Below are 19,087 nucleotides of genomic sequence, written 5' to 3' on the forward strand. Positions count from 1 at the left end.
GTACTGGTTAGTTACCAGACAATATACCTACAGAACTGTATCAACATAGACTTTGTCCTTCAAGCAGGTACATACATAATAATTATTTGAATCAATCCTATCCAATTCAATAGACATTTACCGAGAGTCTGCAATGTACCAAGCACTGAATCAATCACAGTTTACTCTAGAATCTTGAAGAGGACAAAGATGTAAACAAATGGCCTTGATACAGTGTGACAAATGCTATAAATAAGGAGTCATAAAGCGTTTGGGGACCACAGATGACTAGCAATTAATTCTTAAAGGCATTCCAGGGAGAAAGAACAGCAGAATAAATGCACAGGGGTATGAAAGAAGATGCTATGCCTAATTCAATATACCCTTATGCATGGTAATACCTTGTTTAATTGTAAAGCTATAGAGTTTACAAGTTAATTTCACATCTGTTACCTCATTTTAACTTCACAGCAACCCTGAGAGGTAGGATTTTATTACCTGCACGGTACAAGGTATCTCAAAGAAGCAATATGGTGGCCCACTTGTCACAGAGGACCAAGGCTTAAGTTTGGGCCTCGTGACACCTTGTCCAGTGGCTTTCATAGGATCAAACCTCCACACAGGTGAAAAAGGTGTTTACAAGATAGAAGGCTGTAAAGCAGACTATCAGGAATACTCAGGAAAAGAGATTCCAATTCATAAATTTTCAAGCTAATTTAGGATTCTAAAACAATCTTTTGATTTATCTTCACAAAAAGCTTTTTAAATATTTTTACCCAAGTAATATGGTGCACAAAACTGAACATTCAATAGCTCATTCAACATACATGTAGTTAACTCTGGCTGTGTGCCAGACACTGGGGACATAGAGATGAATGAAGCATCACCTCGCCCTTGAAAAATGCTTCACCCTTGAAAAATGTGACATCTGAGCTGGGACTTAAAAGATGAGTAGGAACTTGGCAGGGGATGACTAGAGAAAAGTCATCTGCAGCAAAGGCATGGAGATAGGAAGGAACGGATGCAGCCTGTTCAGAGACTGGATAGTCAGGGTAACCAGGGTAGAAAGGATGAGGGGAAGGAGAGAGGGCAGGTGCTCTTTTCATTCAATCAAGATGAATGCATTAGTACTGTGTGGTTGGCATTATGTTAAACCTCAACACTAGAGTCAGCTATGTTCTCTGCCATCAGGGAACCATAATAATATCTGGGGAGAAAGCAAAAGCAAAAATTTTTGGTCTACTAATTAGACTATAAACTTGAATTATTTATTTTCATTTACTTTTGGGCCTTAGAAAATTGATTGAACTTTTCTCTAACAAACTGAAAAAAATAGTAATCAGAAAAGTTATTTGCATTTCAGAATAGGAAGATGCTGTATCTTTCCTCCTCTGACCTTTAAAATATATACTATAAAAATATCAGGCTTGTTAAAGCAAACAAAGTACTTTGGTAAGAGATGAATATTTATAAAGATATGCAGGAAAGTGGTCATTTTAATTTTAAAAACACTTACCATTTATTTTATCTGGTCAAAAAATATTCATCTAAGTAAAGTTCAAAAGAGAGGAAGAAAGGTTTAGGTAGTTTCAAAAGAAGTGAGAATACAGCCATAAAAAGATGTTGATGTCCTTGATAATAAACATTTTGAAACAATGACTTTAAAATACTGTCACAGCTAGGACAAGACTCTACTTGATTCATCATGATGCAATCCCGATACTGAGGAAAGTCAAGATATTTGAGATCTAATCATTGCAAGTAGCAAAGTTAGTTCAAATTCCTAAAAAACTTCTGAAAAATCAATTTCAATCATGCTCAATGGTAAAAAATCTGCCTGCCATTGCAGGAGACTCTGGAGACAGGGGTTTGATCCTTGTGTCAGGAAGATACCCTGGAGAAGGAACTGGCAACCCACTCCAGTATTCTTGCCTGGAAAATCCCATGAACTGAAAAGCCTGGCAGACTACAGTCCACAGTGTCGCAGAGAATCAGACACAACTGAGCACACACACATATACACAGTGAATCAATAAACTGCAGATTAATACAGAATAATTATTCTCTCCTCCTGTGTAACTGAGGTATTTCTAGTGTCTCTTTCAGTTCAGACATTGTGTATTTCCTGTTGTGAAACAGAAAAGCCAAATGCAGAACTGAGCTATTTAAACATTCTGAAACAGTAATAACCCACCCCAGGTTCTGTTCTCTCAGACCTGAGCTGTCCTCTTCACATGAAAGCCAAGGTCTGAACAAAAGTGACTGGCAAAGGGGTAAGTGAAGGCTGAAACCTGGCTCCCATTCAACTCCCCAAATGAAGCACACCTCCATCAGCCCAAAGAAGGGAGCATCTTTATGTGCTATGCAGCAAGTCCTATGTGCCAGGTATGGCCATCTCCAAGCTAAATGTCCACCAAAGAGGAGACGAGAATGTTGTACCTCCATTCAAAGGCAGTGTTCATGAAAATGTGTAACAACATGGGAGATCTTTGGACAAATACAATATAGGACACTGTTCAGTCGCTCAGTCGTGTCCAACTCTTCGCAACCCCAGTGTGGCATGCCAGGCTTTCCTGCCCATCACCAACTGCCGGAGTCCACTCAAACCCATGTCCATTGAGTTGGTGATGCCATCCAACTATCTCATCCTTTGTCATCCCCTTTTCCTCCTGCCCTCAATATTTCCCAGCATCAGGGTCTTTTCCAATGAGTCAGCTCTTCACATCAGGTGGCCAAAGTATTGGAGTTTCAGCTTCAACATCAGTCCTTCCAATGAACACCCAGGACTGATCTCCTTGCAGTACAAGGGACTCTCAAGAGTCTTCTCCAACACCACAGTTCAAAAGCATCAATTTTTCAGCACTCAGCTTTCTTTACAGTCCAACTCTCACATCCATACATGACTACCAGAAAAACCATGGCCTTGACTAGACGGACATTTGTTGACAAAGTAATGTCTTTGCTTTTTAATATGCTCTCTAGGTTGGTCATAACTTTCCTTCCAAGGAGTAAGCGTCTTTTAATTTCATGACTGCAGTCACCATCTGCAGTGATTTTGGAGCCCAAAAAAATAAAGTTAGCCACTGTTGCCACTGTTTCCCCATCTATTTGCCATGAACTGATGGGACCGGATGCCATGATCTTAGTTTTCTGAATGTTGAGCTTTAAGCCAACTTTTTCACTCTCCTCTTTCACTTTCATCAAGAGGATCTTTAGTTCTTCTTCACTTTCTGCCATGAGGGTGGTGTTATCTGGACTCAAAAGTGTCACCCCAAAATTCATGCCCAGCAGAACCTCAGAATGAGATCTTATTCAGAAACAGAATTTTTAGAGATGTAAACAAGGTAAAATCATACTATCTTTGATTGAGCCTTAAGTCCAATGACTGGTGCCCTCATAACAAGAGGAAAGCGACAGAGAGACACCCAGATATGGGGATGTAGGAAATGTGAAGATGGAGGCACACACTGGAGTGATGTATCTACAAGCCAAGGATAGGATTGCTGGCAGTCACCAGAAGCTAAGAGAAAGGCATGGAACTGATTCTCCCTCAGAGCCTCCAGAAAGAACCAATCTTACTGTTAGGTAGGAAGTTAGGCATGAGCAACCAGGAGTGTCCTAGACAAAAAGGATACAGGTTGATCTCTAAACCCCATCTCAGACACATCCGAGAGGGCTCACAGACATACTACAAAAATAACCACAGAGACTTTTCCAACTTCTGCACAGGTGCCCTCTGCACACAGTGGATACAACCTAACCTCAGGGGCTTCCTCAAGTAACCTTAGACATCTAGGAGCCTATTAAGGATTCATAAATATTCTACATATGTATATATCTGATTATCACAGACTGAATTATGGGAAGACATGTGCAACAAAGCCTGTTGTTACATAAGTTGAAACTGTCAATCAGCCTTGAGTATACGCCCATTTGCATTTCCTTTCCTTATTGGTGGTGGATACAAGCCCTATTTTGCACAGGGCACCACCTAAAGGAGGAAGAGATGGAACTATAAAAAGGGGAAGTCAAGAGGGATCGTTAACAATTCACATGTCTTGGGAGTATCTGTTGAATAAAAGATCTGTCTGCCTGAGCTGTAATTTGTTTGTTGTTTTAAACTCTTTAGTCCATCCTTCCAAATCTTTGTAGCAATAAGACAAGAACTGAGGGAGAGAAATAACCTAACCTGACACTGCCAAGACCCTGACTTCAGATTTCTGGCACTTCTTGATCTGTGACAGAACAAATTTCTGCTGTTTTAAACCAGCAGGTCTCTAGTGACTTGTTATGGAAACCCTAAGAAACTAATACAGAGACCTACATTTTAGTGGCTTAGAGCTCTGGCGTTGGACATAAATTATTATACCTAACCTATTTGAAACTCAATGTTCATATCTGTAACATGATAGGTAGTATCCACCTCATGGCATTTGACAATTAAGAGAACAAATATATCTGAAGTGTTTAGCACATAGACTGGTTTATGCTAAGAATGGAATAAAGCATCACTGTGATGATGCTATGCTGACTTTGATACTGCTGCTGCTGCAGTAATGATAATTGAAAGGAAAAAAACTATACAAAGCTATGTGTACGTATATGTATAGTTAATAAGATAAATACAATATTAAAATATATGATGCATGTGTGTATTCAACACATGTATATCACCCCATATAATATAAGCTTTAAATAATTAAATGAAGAAACCCTTCCCTCTTATGACAGGGACTTGAGGGCTTACAAAATACCAGTTTGCCCTCTATTTCCCAATTCCACTGGCAGGGTGGAGCATGTGAATCTGGCTAGTAACATGTGCAGAAGGACCACCCAAATTTTATGACATTTTGCATGAATGGCAAAAGTGTACATTAAAATCTGTCATGTGTTAAGCATGTGTAATTTCAAGGTCTATTAACATCACCTGGAATTAGTTAATGCATCTCTTAACACACATCTAATCAACACACCTCTTTTTCATCTCTCTTATGTTCCTCCTTGGCCCACTCCATTACAGACAGTTGGAAAAAGGAAAGCAAAGAATGTTTCATTGTGCTATATTGGAAGGGCTATTAGGACCAGAATTTTATGCAAAGGACAACTTGAATCTGAAACAAGCAGATGCAATGACTACAGACCAGATTGCTCAAATTAAAGAAGGACAATGAGCCATAGCCAGAGAACAGCTTCTGAAGTTATAGGTAAACTCGGTGGCCAGTATACTGGAGAATCGACCATCTCTACTCCAAAGAAGAGATGTCCATTCTCACCTAATCATTTTGTTTTCATTAAAAGTCCTGGATGGAAAAAAAAAAAAAAAACTCTCAATAATGTTAATGGAGAGATATTTGGTTTGGGTGGATTCCATTAAGTTAATTAAGTTACTGCAATCAAAATTCTTGCAACCTAAATAGCATGATTAAACAAGCAACAGTAATAAAGCAAGAAGTGGCCGATAAGAGTATTTACTTTAATTCAGCCTAACTACCCAGGAATCGAAGAAATTGAAAGAAAGGCAAAAATGATTCAGCTTTTTTGGGTCTATCACTTAACATGTGTAAAGCCTGAAAATACTAAGATGGGCAAGAGCACTGGAAACAACACTCCATGCACTCTTGGGTAGAAGCACTGTAAACCAGCAAAAGTTTGCCAGAGGATCATGTGGAAATTCATGAGACTATCCTTAATGATAAATGTTCCTTTTTGACTCGGCAACCCCACTTCTAGGAAATCATTAGCAAATATATATAAGATCGTTGTTTTGTTTTAGTCGCTAAGTTATGGCCGGCGCTTCGCAACTCCATGGGATTTCCCAGGCAAGAATACTGGAGTGGTCTCTTCACAAATGTTTATAACAGTGTATGCCAGAAAAACTATAAACTAAAACGTCAAATGGTTGGTGACTCATTGGATATATTACCATACATATGGTAGAACGCCATGGACAATAAATAGCCTGCCAGGCTCCTCTGTCCATGGGCTTTCCGAGTCAAGAATACTGGAGTGAGTTGTCATTTCCTTCTCCAAGGAATCTTCCCGACCTAGGGATTGAACCCACGTCTCCTGTATTATAATGAAATACTATACAACAATTTTCAAATGGTGTTTTAAAAAATACTAAGTAGCACTGAAATAAATTCATGAAGAATTTCTAAATGAAAAAGTTACCAAATCATATATACAATAATCTCTTTAAAACTAAATTCTCTCTTTAAAAAGGTATAAACATGATTACAAAAAAACTAGGAAAGAATATATAACAAGATATTAGAAATTATTGAGTCCTAGAACTTCCCTCATAGCTCAGGTGGAAAAGAATCTGCCTGCAATGCAGGAGACTCAGGTTCGATTCCTGGGTTGGGAAGATCCCATGGAGAAGGAAATGGCAACCCACCCCAGTATTCTGGCCTGGAAAATCCCATGGACTGAGGAGCCTGGTGGGTTACAATACAAATCATGTCCAAGAGTTGGACATGACAGTGAGTCAGTCACCACCACTGAGTCCTAGGATTACCAGATGATTTTAAATTTTGTTTTATTTTGATTCACTATTGAAAATTTTAAGAAATATATGAAGAAGAGGAAGATTTAAAAAAATACAGCACCAAGCTTGAATGCTAATGTAAATTATGACTCTGGGTGACAACAATGTGTCGGTATAAGTTCACTGATGATAACAAATGTACCAGTCTGGTGATGGGAGTTAGTAATGAGGGAGGCTATGCATGTGTTTCTGGGCAGGTGTACATGGGAAATCTCTGTACTTTCTGTTCAGTTTTGCTGTGAACCTAAAACTGCTCTAAAAAATAAAGTCTACAGAAAAAAAAAAACTATCACAGCCCTGGCACAGTGTCACTTCTCCCATCTTTTACTGACCTAAGTGGTCCCAGGGCTTGCCAAGTTTCAAGGGCTGGAAAAACCCGTTTTTGATGGGAACTGGCAAGGTCATTTTACATAGAATATGTAAGACAAGAGCTGTTGTTCCACCACCTTTGGAAACTATAATATTCCACTTAAATATTTTTTAAAAATCTCTATCAATCCTAAAAGGAAAATAAAAAGCATTGAAAAGTGAGATAAATAGCACAAAGTGAAGAGCACAATAATCACAACTCATAAAAATATACTCACTCATTAAAAGATGAAGATTGTTAAAAACCATATAAAGCTGTATGATATTCATAACAGACACCTTTAAATGTACAAACAAAAAAATGAAAGAAAATGACAGAGAAATATATATGGCAAATTCTAACCTGCAGAGAGCTGAGTTAGTTATACAAACATGAAAATACACAGATTTTTAGACAAATAATTGATCGCTGATTGTGATCAGTGCAAAGAAATAGAGGAAAACAATAGAATGGGAAAGTCTAGAGATCTCTTCAGAAAATTAAAGATACCATGGGAACATTTCGTGCAAAGATGGCACAATAAAGGACAGAAATGGTATGGATAGAACAGCAGCAGAAGATATTAAGAAAAGGTGGCAAGAATACACAGAAGAACTATACAAAAAAGATCTTCACGACCCAGATAATCATGACGGTGTAATCACCAACCTAGGACCAGACATCCTGGAATGCGAAGTCAAGTGGGCCTTAGGAAGCATCACTATGAACAAAGCTGGTGGAGGTGATGGAATTCCAGTTGAGCTATTTCAAATCCTAAAAGATGATGCTGTATGTCAGAAAACACCTAACAGGAGGCTTCCTGTGTGCTGTTTTGGATCTGTCAGGAATTCTCTGTTCCTTATTAATTCCTGAATATTCAGGAATTAAAAGGAGAGGGAAGCCTCTCCTGGGGCTGAGGAATCCAGGCATTTCCTTCATTAGTTTTTCTATATGGTGATAAATACCCTCTTCCTTTTTACAAACTATATGGTAAAAGTGACTATTTACAACTCTCTTTCATATGGATGACCTCATGTTTCCTTGATAACTTGTAAGTTTTGATTTTATCTCTGCTGAAAGTTCAGTTCAGTTCAGTCGCTCAGTCGTGTCCGACTCTCTGCGACCCCATGAATCACAGCACGCCAGGCCTCCCTGTCCATCACCAACTCCCAGAGTTCACTCAAACTCATGTCCACAGAGTCGGTGATGCCATCCAGCCATCTCATTCTCTGTCGTCCCCGTCTCCTCCCACCCCCAACCTTTCCCAGCATCAGAGTCTTTTCCAGTGAGTCAACTCGTCGCATGAGGTGGCCAAAGTATTGCAGTTTCAGCTTTAGCATCAGTCCTTCCAATGAACACCCAGGATCAATCTCCCTTAGATCCTGGTTGGATCTCCTTGCAGTACAAGGGACTCTCAGGAGTCTTCTCCAACACCACAGTTCAAAAGCATCAATTCTTCAGCGATCAGCTTTCTTCACAGTCCAACTCTCACATCCATACATGACCACGGGAAAAACCATAGCCTTGACTAGACAGACCTTTGTTGGTAAAGTAATGCCTCTGCTTTTCAATATGCTATGTAGGTTGGTCATAACTTTCTTTCCAAGGAGTAAGCGTCTTTTAATTTCATGGCTGCAATCAGCATCTGCAGTGATTTTGGAGCCCAAAAAAATAAAGTCTGACACTGTTTCCACTGTTTTTCCATCTATTTCCCATGAAAGTAGCTCTCCTGTAAGACAGTATAAATACCTACACAATGTTGAATAAAACGCCTTTGCTCCACCAGAGCTTTGGTCCCCGTGTCTTGCTTTCTCTCTCTCTCTCTGCCTCTCCCTTTCTCTCCTTTTCAGGCTAATTCCTGGAGCGTGGAGGCTCTCTGTGTTCACTTTCCTGCCCGGGGTTCTAAGATCCTCTAGAGAAGGTGCCCTGTGCCTTCACCCCAATCGAGAGGGCGCCTGAGGCCTTTGTGAGCAGAGCAAGCCCCGTGCCAGGGGCTTTACTGGCTTTCTGCGCAAACCAAGGAATATCAGCCTCTTTCTCTCTCCTTTACTTTCTCATTGGTCGACTCCGGACCACCAGGTTCCGGTCCATTAAAGGACCAACAGCTGTGAAAGTGCTGCACTGAATATGTCAGCAAATTTGGAAAACTCAGCAGTGGCCACAGGACTGGAAAAGGTCAGTTTTCTTTCCAATCCCAAAGAAAGGCAATGCCAAAGAATGCTCAAACTACCTCACAATTGCCCTCATCTCAAATGCTAGCAAAGTAATGTTCAAAATTCTCTAAGCCAGGCTTCAGCAGTACATGAACTGTGAACTTCCTGACGTTCAAGCTGGATTTAGAAAAGGCAGAGGAACAAGAGATCAAATTGCTAACATTTGTTGGATCATCAAAAGACCAAGAGAGTTCCAGAAAATCTTCTACTTCTGCTTTATTGACTATGCCAAAGCCTTTGACTGTGTGGATCACAACAAACTGTGGAAAATTCTTCAAGAGATGGGAATACTAGACCACCTGACCTGCCTCCTGAGAACTCTGTATACAGGTCAAGCAGCAACAGTTAGAACTGGACATGGAACAATGGACTGGTTCAAAATTGGCAAAGGAGTAAGTCAAGGCTGTATATTGTCACGCTGCTTATTTAACTTATATGCAGAGTGAAGTGAAATGAAGTGAAAGTTGCTCAGTCGTGTCCGACTGGAATTCTCCAGACCAGAATACTGGAGTGGGTAGCCTTTCCCTTCTCCACAGGACTCTCTCAACTCTGGCATCAGACCCAGGTCTCCAGCATTGCAGATGGATTCTTTACCGGCTAAGCTACAAGGGAAGCCCTATACGCAGAGTTTATCATGTGAAATGCTGGGCTGGATGAAGCACAAGCTGGAATCAAGACTGTCAGGAGAAATATCAATAACCTTAGATAGGCAGATGACACAACCCTTACGGCAGGAAGCGAAGAACTAAAGAGCCTTTTGATGAACGTGAAAGAGGAGAGTGAAAATTTGGCTTAAAACTCAACATTCAGAAAACTAAGATCATAGCATCTGGTCCCATCACTTCAATCACTTCATGGCAAATAGAAGGGGAAACAGTGACAGACTTTATTTTGGGGGCTCCAAAATCACTGCAGATGGTGATTGCAGCCATGAAATTAAAAGACGCATACTCCTGGGAGAAAAGCTATGACCAAACTAGACAGCATATTAAAAAGCAAAGACATCACTTTGCCAACAAAGGTTCATCTAGTCAAGGCTATGGTTTTTCCAGTAGTCGTGTATGAATGTGAGAGTTGAACTATAAAGAAAGCTGAGTGCTGAAGAATTGATGCCTTTGAACTGTGGTGTTGCAGAAGACTCTTGAGAGTCCCTTGGACTGCAAGGAGATCCAACCAGTCCATCCTAAAGGAGAGCAGTCCTGAATATTCATTGGAAGGACTGATGCTGAAGCTGAAACTCCAATAGTTTGGCCACCTGATGCAAAGAACTGACTCATTGGAAAACACCCTGATGCTGGGAAAGATTGAAGGCAGGAAGAGAAGGGGACGACAGAGGATGAGATGGTTGGATGGCATCACCAACTCAATGGACATGAGTTTGCATAAACTCCAGGAGTTGGTAATGGATGTGGAGGCCTGGCATGCTGCAGTCCCTGGGGTCACAAAGAGTCAGACACGACTGAGTGACTGAACTGAGACAAAAAATTATTAGATATAAAGAGAATCACTACAAAAAACAAAAGACACTGAGATACATGGAAATAGCATTGTTAACATTTTTCACAGTATTTTAAAGTTTCTTAGTATACGAGACTAAGAAAGCATCTATCTTTACAGAATGACCTTTTAATTGTGCATATTTCTTATCATACATTCTACATAAGGAAAGTACCTGAATATTAATCATGGTTGACTTTGGGAAGTAAGTCCAATGTCTTCTGCCAGTTATGACAACTGGCTTTTATAGCTCTGGTTTCTAAACTTGGGACCTTTACATTAACAAGCATGATTAATCTGTTATCAGTCAACTATCATCACCCTTGTCATCAGAAAGCCCTTATTAAGCACCTTCACTTTACATGGGGATGGACTAAACACAGAAGACTCACCACACAATCAAGGCCTACACTGACTTCACTGGAAAGAAACAGCACAAATAAGCTGATAGGAAAGTTGGAGCATCTTAGAGAGCATCAGGCCTCACAACAACATAGAAGAGGAAAGAGAAATTCAGGATGCAGAAACAGAGAGTGAGGCTTCACAAACCAGAGTGAAGGCTAATGGAGAATGTATTTATAAAGACATGATGCAATGAGATGGAGAAAAGATAAGAGGTCAAGAAAGGCTGATGAAGGGCTGTCACTGAGATTTCCACATTTGCTCTTGGTGTGAGGTTAAGCACCCTGAAAGGAGAATGCATCAGGAAGGATAGCAAGCCACAGAGAATAAATAATTCTCAAGAAATCCAGAAAGTCATAGGCAGAGACCATAGAGATTTACATACACCCCAAAGTGAGCTCTATAAGTCAGTATCATTCAAATGAATTAATTTCATAAATTGGGCTTTTCTAAGTGTGCAAAAATTCTTCAAATAGGTTGAGCAAATTACTGTCCCTTGCTATCTTTTTAAAATGTTCCTTGAAAGGCTAACCCCCTTTTGTAATAATAAAAGGATTTGCAATGCATAAAATAGAAGGCAATAGAGAAATCATTCAAAACCCTGCTCAGACCTTTCTTACAGCTCTGACAAATAGAAGCCATACCATACTGACTCCTAGAGGGCTAACGGGATGAGAAAAAAAGGAGGGTCCATGCCACTCCCGCATAATTGAGGAAGGAAACTTGGCAAATGCAATGAGCTAGGAGAAGGGAAAAGAAGTGAGACAGAGGCTGTCCTGCTGTACTACCCTTGAGGAAAAGAGTCAGTGCTCCCAGCTGCCACTCCCAGAGCCCCCTGCACTTTATCAACTGCATAGGAAGGGACTGCCCACCACCCTGAGCAGCCATTCAGATGAAATGCCCGGCCCTATGACTTGCTGTTTGGTGCAGACATTTGAAACTTTTTTTTTAACTTTTTATTTTATATTGGAGTACAGCTGATTAACAACGTCATGATAGTTTCAGGTGGACAGCAAAGGGACTCAGCCATACATGTACATGTGTCATGTGTCCATTCTCCCCCACACTCCCCTCCCATCCAGCCTGCCACATAATATTGAGCAGAGTTCCATGTGCTGTATGGTAGGTCCTTATTGGTTATCCATTTTAAGTATAGCAGTGTGTACACGTCCATCCCAAACTCCCTAATTATCCCTTCTCCTTATCCTTCCCCACTGGTAACCATAAGTTTGTTCTCTAAGTCTGTAAGTCTGTTGAAACCTGTCTTGCTTTCTTCCTTCATCGTTCAGGGTCTCCCAGGACTCACCATTATCTCCACTGGTTGACACCTTTGAGATGCCTTCCAGAATCTCTCAAAGTGAATTTCTGACTTCCACACAGCTTATATTTTAATTCAAAACATCCCAAACATGTTCTCCACGTTTGGGGAAAAATCATTTACTGCGTTTGTATACATTAGCAGAAGTGTTAGTAAGTCACTCAGTCATGTCCTACTCAGAGACCTCATGGACTGTAGCCCAACAGCCTCCTCTGTCCATGGAATTCTCCAGAAAAGAATACTGGAGTGGGTTGCCATTCCCTTCACCAAGGGATCCCTACCCAGGGATCGAACCTTGGTTTCTTGCATTGCAGGTGGATTCTTTACCACTGCAGCACCAAACAGTAGTATTAGGCAAAAAGAAATATTTTCCTTATAGATTGATCAACCGAGGCAAGTGTTGGCCTTACAATTGTAGAGGACTTAATGGTTTATGAAATAATTTCATGCACATGGTTCTTTCATTCTTCAAGTCACTATTCTTCCTAACCCTTCAAGAGCCCCCAATTCCCACCCCAGCTTTAAACACTTCAGTGATTTTCTATTTTTTTTTGTATAAGAACCCAAATCTTTATCATGGTGTCTAACCTCTAACTTTTAATTCGCAATACCTTACCTCACTGGCCTCTGTACTTCAGTCACACAGACATTCTATCAACTCCTCCAACAGGCTACATGACTTTTGCACATATTTTTCTGTGTTAAATGCTCTTCTCCACCCCACATTTTGCCAGTTAATTCTCAACCTGCCTTGGTTTTCAGTTCCACTGTCTTATCCTTGGGGACAATTGACATCTGCATGTGTACTCAGTCATGTCTGACTCTTTGCAACCCTTTGGACTATAACCTGCCAGGCTCCTCTGTCCATTGGGATTTTTCAGGTAAGAACACTGGAGTGGGTTGCCATTTTCTCTTCTAGGGGATCTTCCTGAACCAGGCATAGAACCTGTGTCTTCTGTATCTCCTGCATTGCAGCTGGATTCTTCACCCACTGAGCCATCAGGGACGCCTTTCCCGACTTCCCTGATCAGGTCAAGTCCCTTTACAGCTCTGCATACCTTCCTTTTTTAGCACTTAATGCAATTATAATTATACATTGGTTTGTATGACTATTTGATCACCTTTGTCTCCACCAATAGACTATAAGTTCTATAAGGAGCAATACCTAGGACATCAATTTTTTTCTCATTAGTGTATTCTATAGTACTAGTTCAGTTCATGACACATGTATTCTATAATATTTAATAAATAAATGAACACATATCTGTATGTGGAGGGATGTTATCATATTATACATCTACATTTGAGAAATGTGAAAGTGGAGTCTCAGATTTTAAAGGATTTGCTCAAGAAGCACAGACAAAGGTATTTGACTTCTGACTTTAGGACTTTTACTAGAAATGAATCGTTTCAAGGACTGCAAAGCACTGCCTGGCATATAGTAGTTGACTGGTGCAGACTTGTTAAGTGAAGAAATGAAAATAAAAATGAAAGTAGCAAAGAATACATGATGAACTTCAACATGGTTTTCATAGTGAAGAGAATAGTCTTGGCCATGACACTGGGCAGGTTGCCTCACTTTTGTAGGCCTCAGCTGAAATTTAAACTTGGTGACTTTATACTCTGTAAATCTGAGATGCTGTGCTTCCAAACTCCGCATACCTTGGGATTCTATCTCACAGCAGGTACCTACATATGGTGGCTGAGTTATTTCGCAGCCAAGATTTGACTTTATGTTTTGGATCATTTTTAATGTATTCAGAGAGCAATTGTCCCTGTGCAACAAGAGGCAATTGCAGGGGCAATTACATCAAGGATAACATATGGGAGCCATAGAAACAATAGAAAGTTATTGCAGGCTGTTAAGCACAGCAGATGGAAAAGCATCATTATAACCTTGACAGTTAACCCTGGGACTTCCAGATATATTACACAGTTATATGCAAGGAAGCAAAGAACATCTGGCCCCCAAAATATCATTGAGTGTTCTCAGTCATTCAGCCAAGAATTAGGTAGCAACTATAAGGGAAAGCTGAGTGCTGAAGAACTTATGCTTTTGAACCGGGGTGTTGGAGAAGACTCTTGAGAGTCCCTTGGACTGCAAGGAAATCAAAACCAGTCCATCCTAAAGGAGATCAGTCCTGGGTATTCATTGGAAGGACTGATGCTGAAGCTGAAACTCCAATACTTTGGCCACCTCATGCGAAGAGTTGACTCATTGGAAAAGACCCTGATGCTTGGAGGGATTGGGGGCAGGAGGAGAAGGGGACAACAGAAGATGATGCTGGATGGCATCACCGATTCGATAGACATGAGTTTGGGTTAACTCTGGGAGTTGGTGATGGACAGGGAGGCCTGGCATGCTGCGATTCATGGGGTCACAAAGAGTCAGACACGACTGAGCAACTGAACTGATAAGGGAAAAGGCATCTTCTTTTTCTAACAAATTTGGGGATTTTCCATTTAACTACTCATACATACGTATTCTTATCCTGACTGTCTCCTAACCAAATTCCCCACGAAGGTGCTCAAAAATCAAGAGATAGTTTACCTTTCCAGAGTCATCTCTCACCCACTCCCTGACCTAAGCCCAAACTCTGGCCTCATAATGCAGTTTTCTCATGACCGCATGAGAAATCCCATGGCTCCTTCAAGTCCAGTTCAAATGTCATTTCCTCTTTGAAGCCTTCCACTATGCTCCCAGGTAGAGTTCAGTGCCTCTAAATTCCCAGGTGATAGCACTGACAACCATCTGATTTACATTATGATTACTTGTCTGTCTCTGTCTCTTTCTCCAGCCCTAACCATCCCACTAGCCTGTAAGACTCTTGAAGATAGGGTCTATGTTTGATTCATAACAATATACCTCAAGAACATAACTGCATGTCTGACATTTGCAAAGACTACTGCATTAAATGCTCGGTGGCAACTAATCAATAGATGAATTAACTGTACTCAAATAATGAATTCTATTACATCAACCCACATAATAATGTTTATTTTATCAGGGAATTTTTAGTGACCTCACTTTAACCCCAAAGAACTAACTCCAATGCTAAGAAGTTCAAGCACACCAATATGCCAATAATGGAATTTTCAGAAGAGGTACTGTATTATTTACTTCTTACCTTTCAGTTAAAATTATTAAATTATGTCTATGTCAGGCACAGAACTAGTTTTGCATTCATTACCTCATTTAATCTTCAAATAATCCTAAGAGTTACTACCAGTCTCATTTTCAAACAGGATCGTTGACATATAAGTAGATAAATTACTTTCCTCAAGACACAGGGTTAGTAAGTGACAGGGCTGGGGCTTGAATCCAAATCTGAAAACCTGTACCTAAGACTGAAATGTTAACTCCTTGCCACCAAGTGTTCTCCATGCAGTTAGGACCAACCCTAGTATCTGAACTGAATAATCATAATCTTTAATGTTTTTCTTCACCTCTTATTACTGTCAAGTTACTTAATTTTACTTACAAAGAAACTTTCACCTAGGTATTTTATAATCCTCCCTGATAGATCTCTACTTCCTTTATAAAGTTATTATCAGTATTTAAGGACTCATTTTATCCCTCAATTTTAGAGTAAGAAAACAGACACAGAGAAGTTAAGAACCTTGACCAAAGTCACACGCTACTAAGAATGAGAGCCCAGAGTGAACCCAAGCCATTTGACTCTGGCACCCATGTGCTATCATCTACTTCCTTAGGGCATTCGTGCATCAATCTGGAAGTCCACTGGACAAAGTTACTGGGACTGTTACCCACCCAGGCAATTCCTTCATTTCAGTTCAGTATCTCAGTCGTGTCCGACTCTTCACGATCCCATGAATCACAGCATGCCAAGCCTCCCTGTCCATCACCAACTCCCAGAGTTCACTCAAACTCATGTCCATCGAGTCGGTGATGCCATCCAGCATCATCCTCTGTCATCCCCATCTCCTCCCACCCCCAATCCCTCCCAGCATCAGAGTTATTTCCAGTGAGTCAACTCTTCGCATGAGGTGGCCAAAGTATTGCAGTTTCAGCTTTAGCATCAGTCCTTCCAATGAACACCCAGGACTGATCTCCTTTAGAATGGACTGGTTCAATCTCCTTGCAGTCCAAGGGACTCTCAAGAGTCTTCTCCAGCACCACAGTTCAAAAGCATCAATTCTTCGGCGATCAGCTTTCTTCACAGTCCAACTCTCACATCCATACATGACCACAGGAAAAATCATAGTCTTGACTAGACGGACCTTGGTTGGCAAAGTAATGTATCTGCTTTTTAATATTCTATCTAGGTTGGTCATAACTTTCCTTCCAAGGAGTAAGCGTCTTTTAATTTCATGGCTGCTATTAGCATCTGCAGTGATTTTGGAGCCCAAAAAAATAAAGTCTGACACTGTTTCCCCATCTATTTCTCATGAAGTGATGGGAACAAATGCCATGATCATTGTTTTCTGAATGTTGAGCTTCAAGCCAACCTTTTCACTCTCCTCTTTCACTTTCATCAAGAGGCTTTTGAGTTCCTCTTCACTTTCTGCCATAAGCGTGGTGTCATCTGCATATCTGAGGTTACTGATATTTCTTCCAGCAATCTTGATTCCAGCTTGTGCTTCTTCTAGCCCAGCGTTCCTCATGATGTACTCTGCATAGAAGTTAAATAAGCAGGGTGACACCTTGACGCACTCCTTTTCCTATTTGGAACCACTCCATTGTTCCATGTACAGTTCTGACTGTTCCTTCCTGACCTGCATACAGGTTTCTCAAGAGGCAGGTCAGCTGGTCTGGGATTCCCATCTCCTTCAGAATGTTCCACAGTTTATTGTGATCCACACAAAGGCTTTGGCATAGTCAACGAAGCAGAAATAGATGTTTTTCTGGAACTCTCTTGCTTTCTCCATGATCCAGCGGATGTTGGCAATTTGATCTCTGGTGCCTCTGCCTTTTCTAAAACCAGCTTAAACATCTGGAAGTTCATGGTTCACATATTGCTGAAGCCTGGCTTGGAGAATTTTGAGCATGACTTTACTAGCGTGTGAGATGAGTGCAATTGTGCAGTAGTTTGAGCATTCTTTGGCATTGCCTTTCTTTGGGATTGGGATGAAGACTGACCTTTTCCAGTCCTGTGGCCACTGCTAAATTTGCTGGCATATTGAGTGCAGCACTTTCACAGCATCATCTTTCAGGATTTGAAATAGCTCAATTGGAATTCCATTACCTCCACTAGCTTTGTTCGTAGTGATGCTCTCTCTAAGGCCCACTTGACTTCACATTCCAAGATGTCTGGCTCTAGGTCAGTGATCACGCCAAGGTGATTATCTTGGTCATGAAGATCTTTTTTGTACAGTTCTTCTGTGTATACTTGCCACCTCTTCTTAACATCTTCTACTTCTGTTAGGTCCATACCATTTCTGTCCTTTATCGAGCCCATCTCTGCATGAAATGTTCCCTTGATATCTCTAATTTTCTTGAAGAGATCTCTTGGTTTTCCTATTCTGTTGTTTTCCTCTATTTCTTTGCATTGATCACTGAGGAAGGCTTTCTTATCTCTCCTTGCTATTCTTTGGAACTCTACATTCAGATGCTTATATCTTTCCTTTTCTCCTTTGCTTTTCGCTACTCTTCTTTTCACAGCTATTTGTAAGGCCTCCTCAGACAGCCATTTTGCTTTTTTGCATTTCTTTTCCATGGGGATGGTCTTGGTCCCTGTCTCCTGTACAATATCATGAACCTCCTTCCATAGTTCATCAGGCACTCTATCTATCAGATCTAGACCCTTAAATCTATTTCTTACTTCCACTGTATAATCATAAGGGATTTGATTTAGGTCATATCTGAATGGTCTAGTGGTTTTCCCTACTTTCTTCAATTTCAGTCTGAATTTGGCAATAAGGTGTTCATATACTGAGCCACAGTCAGCTTCTTGTCTTGTTTTCCATCTTTGGCTGCAAAGAATATAATCAATCTGATTTTGGTAGCCAGTTCAATTACAGCAACCAAAATCACTTAGGAATAAAAATAACTTATTTTCAAAGAAAACAAAATTCATGTGTTTTCTTACATATAAAATAGAGCCTAAAATCTCTGCCAAGCTGTAAGTTTACCTCATCTGCTTCCATTAGGTGGTCTCGTTTCTGCATTCATCACTAATTGGCATTGTACTGCATTAGACTTAACTTATTCCTTTTAGATGGAGAAGGAAATGGCAACCCACTCAGTACTTTTGCCTGGAAAATTCCATGGATGGAAGAGCCTGGTGGGCTGCAGTCCATGGGGTCGCAAAGAATCGGACATGACTGAGCGACTTCACTTTCTTTCTTTCTATAGTTCCTTTTGGAGAAGGAAATGTGAACCCACTCCAGTGTTCTTGCCTGGCGAATCCCATGGACGGAGAGGCCTGGTGGGCTGCCATCTATGGGGTTGCAAAGAGTCGGACGCGACTAAGCAACTAACACACACACACACACACATTCCTTTTAGAAAAACACAGGTCAATAATCTCAAACTCATAGTCACTTGCCTGGTTGGTCAGATTGTTTTCTTATTTCCAAGAGGTCATTGTCCTCTATCTAATACATGATATCTTGATACAGTAATAATCACCTCCACCTGAGATCTTGATATAGTAATAATCACTAACATTTACTGAGTCTATCAATCATATGACAGACACTGTGCTTAACTCCTTCACTCAGATCCATCATTCACATAATCCTTTTATTAGACCTGGGATGCAGAGAACCATACCCAAGGGCCCATGGCTGGATCCCAGTTCCAGCTCAACCACTCAGCT

General features: G+C 40.6%; 1 protein-coding gene across 1 annotated transcript in view; it reads right to left on the reverse strand.

The window, feature by feature from the left end:
* ASAH2 (N-acylsphingosine amidohydrolase 2) overlaps positions 1-19,087 on the reverse strand; it is a 90,712-nt gene that overhangs the window by 33,459 nt on the left and 38,166 nt on the right. The window lies entirely within an intron of this gene.

This window comes from Moschus berezovskii, chromosome 12 (assembly GCF_049115385.1).
Source record: "Moschus berezovskii isolate FMDL1 chromosome 12, NW_MosBer_1.0, whole genome shotgun sequence".
Taxonomy (NCBI): Eukaryota; Metazoa; Chordata; class Mammalia; order Artiodactyla; family Moschidae; genus Moschus; species Moschus berezovskii.